Source organism: Tachypleus tridentatus, chromosome 9 (assembly GCF_004210375.1).
Source record: "Tachypleus tridentatus isolate NWPU-2018 chromosome 9, ASM421037v1, whole genome shotgun sequence".
Classification (NCBI taxonomy): Eukaryota; Metazoa; Arthropoda; class Merostomata; order Xiphosura; family Limulidae; genus Tachypleus; species Tachypleus tridentatus.
The window spans coordinates 163,460,863-163,469,117 of NC_134833.1; positions in this window are offsets into that span (position 1 = coordinate 163,460,863).

Consider the following 8,255-nt stretch of genomic DNA (forward strand, 5'->3'; position numbering starts at 1 on the left):
TTTTAAAAACACCAGTGACAGTCAGCACTTGAGACTATCAACAAGAGTGACTTGATGGAGTGAAGTTTTAAAAACACCAGTGACAGTCAGGACTTGAGACTATCAACAAGAATGACTTAATGGAGTGAAATTTTAAAAAACCAGTAACAGTCAGCACTTGAGACAATCAACAAGAGTGACTTAATGGAGTGAAGTTTTAAAACACCAGTGACAGTCAGCACTTGAGACTATCAACAAGAGTGACTTAATGGAGTGAAGTTTTAAAAACACCAGTGACAGTCAGGACTTGAGACTATCAACAAGAGTGACTTGATGGAGTGAAGTTTTAAAAACACCAGTGACAGTCAGGACTTGAGACTATCAACAAGAGTGACTTGATGGAGTGAAGTTTTAAAAACACCAGTGACAGTCAGCACATGAGACTATCAACAAGAGTGACTTAATGGAGTGAAGTTTTAAAACACCAGTGACAGTCAGGACTTGAGACTATCAACAAGAGTGACTTGATGGAGTGAAGTTTTAAAACACCAGTGACAGTCAGGACTTGAGACTATCAACAAGAATGACTTAATGGAGTGAAGTTTTAAAACACCAGTGACAGTCAGCACTTGAGACTATCAACAAGAGTGACTTAATGGAGTGAAGTTTTAAAACACCAGTGACAGTCAGGACTTGAGACTATCAACAAGAATGACTTAATGGAGTGAAGTTTTAAAACACCAGTGACAGTCAGGACTTGAGACTATCAACAAGAGTGACTTGATGGAGTGAAGTTTTAAAACACCAGTGACAGTCAGCACTTGAGACTATCAACAAGAATGACTTAATGGAGTGAAGTTTTTAAAACACCAGTGACAGTCAGCACTTGAGACTATCAACAAGAGTGACTTAATGGAGTGAAGTTTTAAAAACACCAGTGACAGTCAGGACTTGGGACTATCAACAAGAATGACTTAATGGAGTGAAGTTTTAAAACACCAGTGACAGTCAGGACTTGAGACTATCAACAAGAGTGACTTGATGGAGTGAAGTTTTAAAACACCAGTGACAGTCAGCACTTGAGACTATCAACAAGAGTGACTTAATGGAGTGAAGTTTTAAAACACCAGTGACAGTCAGGACTTGAGACTATCAACAAGAGTGACTTAATGGAGTGAAGTTTTAAAAACACCAGTGACCGTCAGCACTTGAGACTATCAACAAGAGTGACTTGATGGAGTGAAGTTTTAAAAACACCAGTGACAGTCAGGACTTGAGACTATCAACAAGAATGACTTAATGGAGTGAAGTTTTTAAAACACCAGTGACAGTCAGCACTTGAGACTATCAACAAGAGTGACTTAATGGAGTGAAGTTTTAAAAACACCAGTGACAGTCAGGACTTGGGACTATCAACAAGAATGACTTAATGGAGTGAAGTTTTAAAACACCAGTGACAGTCAGGACTTGAGACTATCAACAAGAGTGACTTGATGGAGTGAAGTTTTAAAAACACCAGTGACAGTCAGCACTTGAGACTATCAACAAGAATGACTTAATGGAGTGAAGTTTTTAAAACACCAGTGACAGTCAGCACTTGAGACTATCAACAAGAGTGACTTAATGGAGTGAAGTTTTAAAAACACCAGTGACAGTCAGGACTTGGGACTATCAACAAGAATGACTTAATGGAGTGAAGTTTTAAAAACACCAGTGACAGTCAGGACTTGAGACTATCAACAAGAGTGACTTGATGGAGTGAAGTTTTAAAAACACCAGTGACAGTCAGCACTTGAGACTATCAACAAGAGTGACTTGATGGAGTAAAGTTTTAAAAACACCAGTGACATTTCATAGTTTCTCATGTGAGGACCTGTTCGTCGATCATGTTAGAGATTTGCTACTAAACCTTTCTCCAGTTTTACCTGTGGTAAATATTGCTAATATGTATAACACAGATTTTCAGTTAGAACCGTGCTTTGTGTTTGTCTCTTTTCGTATTAGGTTCAATATTTACTTTTAGAATGTTCTTCGCAGAGAAATCTGTTTATGAATAATATACAGATCTACCATTAGATACGCCTATAGTGTTTTCGATAAATTATCATCATCATCATCTGCCACTCAATTCCTTTAAGGAACATAGCGCTGCAATCACTGCGGTTTCCGTAACAGGTTTCTAAGTGAGTAGGTTGTTAGCCCACTGCACCTAGCCGTTCCTAATTTAGGAGTGTAAGACTAGAGGGAAGGCAGCTAGTCATCACCACCCACCGCCAACTCTTGGGCTACTCTTTTACCAACGAATAGTGGGATTGACCGTCACATTATAACGCCCCCATGGCTGGGAGGGTGAGCATGTTTAGCGCGACGCGGCCGCGAAACCGCGAACCTCGGATTACGAGTCGCATGCCTTAACGCGCTCGGCCATGTCGGGCCTTTCGATAAATAAACATAAATAATTTTTTTTCATCCAAGTTTTGATATATTCATTTTATAGATGAATAAATGGATTTATTGTTAATATAAGTTTAATAGATAAAAACAGTTACTTTTATACGATTTTGGCATTCTTATTGTTAAAAACTATTAAATACGTGAAACAGATTTACTTGTAATGTTGAGACCTACTGACAAGAGGGAAATGACTTATTTTTATAGTTCGTGCCTAATGTTGAGATCTGTTGAAAAGAGATGAGTAATTTATTTCTCTGCTTGTGTTTAATGTTGGGATCTGTTGCTTATGTTTGTAACTGTTTACGGTCTTCAAGATTTGCACATGTTTAGTAGCATTAAAGAACATATGGACAGGCTAGAGAAATTACGTTTTTGTCTTTATTATCTTCAGTAGTTAATTAATTAACTTAAATCACCTCATTTTCTACTAGTTATTCTCTTTTTCGTAAGAACAACCTATGGTAATAACTTGTTTGATATATTCTCAATAAATGAGTTGTTTCTTGAACACGTTACCTAATTTTATTCTGGTGTTTTAGAGGTGATAATTGAAGCTGTCATTTTCTTATTTACTTTTCTCTAATTAAAATAATAAATATCCAATAGAGAAGGTGTTTGAGTAAACTGTTTGTTTAACAGTTAATTTGTAGTTGTGCTGCTATTGTGTATTTTAACAGTTTGTAGTGGTGATACTATTGTGTATTTTAACAGCTAATTTGTAGTGGTGCTACTATTGTGTGTTTTAACAGTTAATTTGTAGTGGTGCTACTGTTGTGTATTTTAACAGCTAATTTGTAGTGGTGCTACTATTGTGTGTTTTAACAGTTAATTTGTAGCGGTACTACTATTGTGTGTATTGACAGTTAACTTGTAGTGGTGCTACTATTGTGTGTTTTAACAGTTAATTTGTAGTGGTGCTACTATTGTGTGTATTAACAGTTAACTTGTAGTGGTGCTACTATTGTGTGTTTTAACAGCTAATTTGTAGTGGTGCTACTATTGTGTATTTTAACAGTTAATTTGTAGTGGTGCTACTATTGTGTGTATTGACAGTTAATTTGTAGTGGTGCTACTATTGTGTGTTTTAACAGTTAATTTGTAGCGGTACTATTATTGTGTGTTTTAACAGTTAATTTGTAGTGGTGCTACTATTGTGTGTTTTAACAGTTAATTTGTAGTGGTGCTACTGTTGTGTATTTTAACAGCTAATTTGTAGTGGTGCTACTATTGTGTGTATTGACAGTTAACTTGTAGTGGTGCTACTATTGTGTGTTTTAACAGTTAATTTGTAGTGGTGCTACTATTGTGTGTATTAACAGTTAACTTGTAGTGGTGCTACTATTGTGTGTTTTAACAGCTAATTTGTAGTGGTGCTACTATTGTGTATTTTAACAGTTAATTTGTAGTGGTGCTACTATTGTGTGTACTGACAGTTAATTTGTAGTGGTGCTACTATTGTGTGTATTGACAGTTAATTTGTAGTGGTGCTACTATTGTGTGTTTTACAGCTATTGATGCTACTGTTGTATTTTAACCATTATTTTTTATTGGCGCTACTATCGCTTGCGGTATGCAATTTCACTACTACCACCATTTATTTGTGATTCAGTAACACCTAATATATTGATAAATAATTGTTTGGTTAAACGATGTAAAAATAACTTACTTTAGTGATATACGCTTGATATACGCTCATGATTAATGATATACCCTTGATATACGCTCATTGATTAATGATATACGCTCATTCCAAATGTTATATATATATCATCTATTTCTCTTCTATAATTTTCCAGCACCAACAATTCGGACCGCAGAAGGTCGTTACTACCTGCCATGGGTTTCCTAAGAATGCATGTGTTTGCGTCCAACCATGACCGCTCAGTCGCTTGAGTCTTCGCAGAATCATCATAATTGCTTTCGTAATTGGGCGTAGATGGCGGTAACCAATGGCATTTAAATTGCCATAGGCTGACCACTCATCAACATGAATAACCGAACAAGATTCATATTCGCTCTCTACCATGGAGATCAAAGTTTTTTGTTTGCTGGCGGCGCAAAACCGAAGATCGATCAGTTTTAGCTCGGTCGGTTTTTATTGGTTTCTATGTCTGCGTTGCTGTTGTCACAATGTAGATCTTCGTCTCTATGTCTGTGTTGCTGTTGTCATAATGTAGATCTTCATCTCTATGTCTGCGTTGCTGTTGTCGTAATGTAGATCTTCATCTCTATGTCTGTGTTGCTGTTGTCATAATGTAGATCTTCGTCTCTATGTCTGTGTTGTTGTTGTCTCAATGTAGATCTTCGTCTCTATGTCTGTGTTGCTGTTGTCATAATGTAGATCTTCGTCTTTATATTTGTGTTGCTGTTGTCACAATGTAGATCTTTGTCTCTGTATCTGTGTTGCTGTTGTCATAATGTAGACCTTCGTCTCTGTGTCTGTGTTGCTGTTGTCACAATGTAGATCTTCGTCTCTATGTCTGTGTTGCTGTTGTCTCAATGTAGATCTTCGTCTCTATGTCTGTGTTGCTGTTGTCATAATGTAGATCTTCGTCTCTATGTCTGTGTTGCTGTTGTCATAATGTAGACCTTCGTCTCTGTGTCTGTGTTGCTGTTGTCACAATGTAGATCTTCGTCTCTGTGTCTGTGTTGCTGTTGTCACAATGTAGATCTTCGTCTCTGTGTCTGTGTTGCTGTTGTCACAATGTAGATCTTCGTCTCTATGTCTGTGTTGTTGTTGTCTCAATGTAGATCTTTGTCTCTATGTCTGTGTTGCTGTTGTCACAATGTAGATCTTCGTCTCTATATTTGTGTTGCTGTTGTCACAATGTAGATCTTTGTCTCTGTGTCTGTGTTGCTGTTGTCACAATGTAGATCTTCGTCTCTATGTCTGTGTTGCTGTTGTCACAATGTAGATCTTCGTCTCTGTGTCTGTGTTGCTGTTGTCTCAATGTAGATCTTCGTCTCTATGTCTGTGTTGCTGTTGTCATAATGTAGATCTTCGTCTCTATGTCTGTGTTGCTGTTGTCATAATGTAGATCTTCGTCTCTATGTCTTTGTTGCTGTTGTCTCAATGTAGATCTTCGTCTCTATGTCTGTGTTGCTGTTGTCTCAATGTAGATCTTCGTCTCTATGTCTGTGTTGCTGTTGTCATAATGTAGATCTTCGTCTCTATGTCTGTGTTGCTGTTGTCATAATGTAGATCTTCGTCTCTGTGTTTGTGTTGCTGTTGTCATAATGTAGACCTTCGTCTCTGTGTCTGTGTTGCTGTTGTCACAATGTAGATCTTCGTCTCTGTGTCTGTGTTGCTGTTGTCACAATGTAGATCTTCGTCTCCGTGTCTGTGTTGCTGTTGTCACAATGTAGATCTTCGTCTCTATGTCTGTGTTGTTGTTGTCTCAATGTAGATCTTCGTCTCTATGTCTGTGTTGCTGTTGTCACAATGTAGATCTTCGTCTCTATATTTGTGTTGCTGTTGTCACAATGTAGATCTTTGTCTCTGTGTCTGTGTTGCTGTTGTCATAATGTAGACCTTCGTCTCTGTGTCTGTGTTGCTGTTGTCACAATGTAGATCTTCGTCTCTATGTCTGTGTTGCTGTTGTCATAATGTAGATCTTCGTCTCTATGTCTGTGTTGCTGTTGTCTCAATGTAGATCTTCGTCTCTATGTCTGTGTTGCTGTTGTCTCAATGTAGATCTTCGTCTCTATGTCTGTGTTGCTGTTGTCATAATGTAGATCTTCGTCTCTATGTCTGCGTTGGTGTTGTCGTAATGTAGATCTTCGTCTCTATGTCTGCGTTGGTGTTGTCGTAATGTAGATCTTCGTCTCTATGTCTGCGTTGCTGTTGTCATAATGTAGATCTTCGTCTCTATGTCTGTGTTGCTGTTGTCGTAATGTAGATCTTCGTCTCTATGTCTGTGTTGCTGTTGTCGTAATGTAGATCTTCGACTCCATTTTTATATATTCGTCCACCAAGAAATTTAGCTTCGTCAGTTGGAATGTTTCTATCCTGGTGTCAGCCATCGTATCTCTCACACGATGAGAAACAGTTGCTCCGCGCACACTTCTCTGTGACGTATTATATTTATCAGTTATAATCGGGGTTCCCAAACGTTGCTACCTGGCGGACTCCCTTCGACTTCTTCACTATATTGGTAAGCCACCTACCGTTAAAAGTAGTTTTGATCACGTGTAACTGGTATATCACATGTTTGTTTTACTCTCTTTACAGCTTGATTCTAGTTTTAATAAATGAACAAATAAAGAAAGTTAAGATTTTCTTACGACTAAGACTGATGTGAAGGAAGACACTGGTTTGTTGAAACAATTTGTGAATTTGTGGCTCAATGTCTGACAGGTTCAAACAAAGATTCGTCTCCATATTTGTAACATTTTTATACTTCGATTTCATACGTGCCAGTCCAACTCTAAATTAACTCTTTTTTTTGTGTGTGATCGGCAGATAACGGTGCCAGACGCACACTAAATTTACATAATTTAATTTATGTAAATACCATTATTAATTTGATATATATAGATAAGTATATATTACTACGTTTGTTTTACAATCACTTAGCGTTATTTGTTACTTTTTCAGTTTGTTCTTTGTTTTGTTTTTGAATTTCGCGTAAAGCTACACGATGGCTATCTGAGCAAGCCGTCCCTAATTTAGCAGTGTAAGACTAGAGGGAAGGCAGCTAGTCATCACTACCCACTCCTAACTCTTGTGCTACTCTTTTACCAACGAATAGTGGGATTGACTGTTACATTCTAACGCATCTATGGTTCATAGGGGACATCTGTTGTGTGACGGGGATTCGAACCCGCGACTCTCATATTACGAGTCGAGTGCCTTACCCACTCGGCATTCTCTTTTAGTAAATGATAATTTCCTAAATCTGATGTATAACTGCGAACCACAGTTTGAGAACCTCTGGGTTTAACACTATAAAACTTTCCTGTTAATAGTAACTATTGTGACCACTTATATTTCCAATACAAAAAATAATAAATATTCTGAAATTTCGCACAAACTCAAGCTGCAGCGTAAGTTATTGTTTATGTTTGTATAACAGAAAGATGTGACATGGTGTAATGTTTGGCGCGTTTGTTTGTTTGTTTTTTGCATGGCGTTATCACGATAACGTTATCACATTTAATTTTTGAGACCTCTCACAACTGCCTTTAATACAAACGAAATCGATATTTCTCAGTTGTAGCAGGAAAAAATATTTAAGAAAAATTATAGAAGAATTATAATTGTTATTGATTTTCAAACAATATTAGTTATTACGTAACGAATTTACTTGTTTACTGATTTGAGTTCATTGAAAAATAAGTTATTAAACGTTTTCATTTTTGTTAAACAGTTCAATAATGTGCATCTTTTACTGTGTGTAACAGAAGTCTTTCTGTGTTCCATAGGTCGAGTGAGAGCCTTGAGTAACAGTTTCAAACGTAAACTTTTATATAATCTATTTTAATATTCAGTAAGGCAAGTTGAAGTCTGTTTATTCAAGCTCTCACGTGGAAATGTATGCAAAATGATAGAATATAAAAATACACAATTTACTGACGAACTTTTGCGGACGTAATTATTAGCCTGATTTATGTTAACGTTAAACATATCTGAACAAGAAAGTGTGACAGTTTGCTATTCAGCGGTTGATACTACAAAAACTTAACCCTATATTGCATATCGCAACGTACAGGTAGCAAATCAATCTTTGTATCTTAATACATATACAAATGTTTTAGTTCTGTAACTAAATGTTCTTACTTTCAGTCCAAATAAACCTTGACATTGTTTTAGTTAACACTGC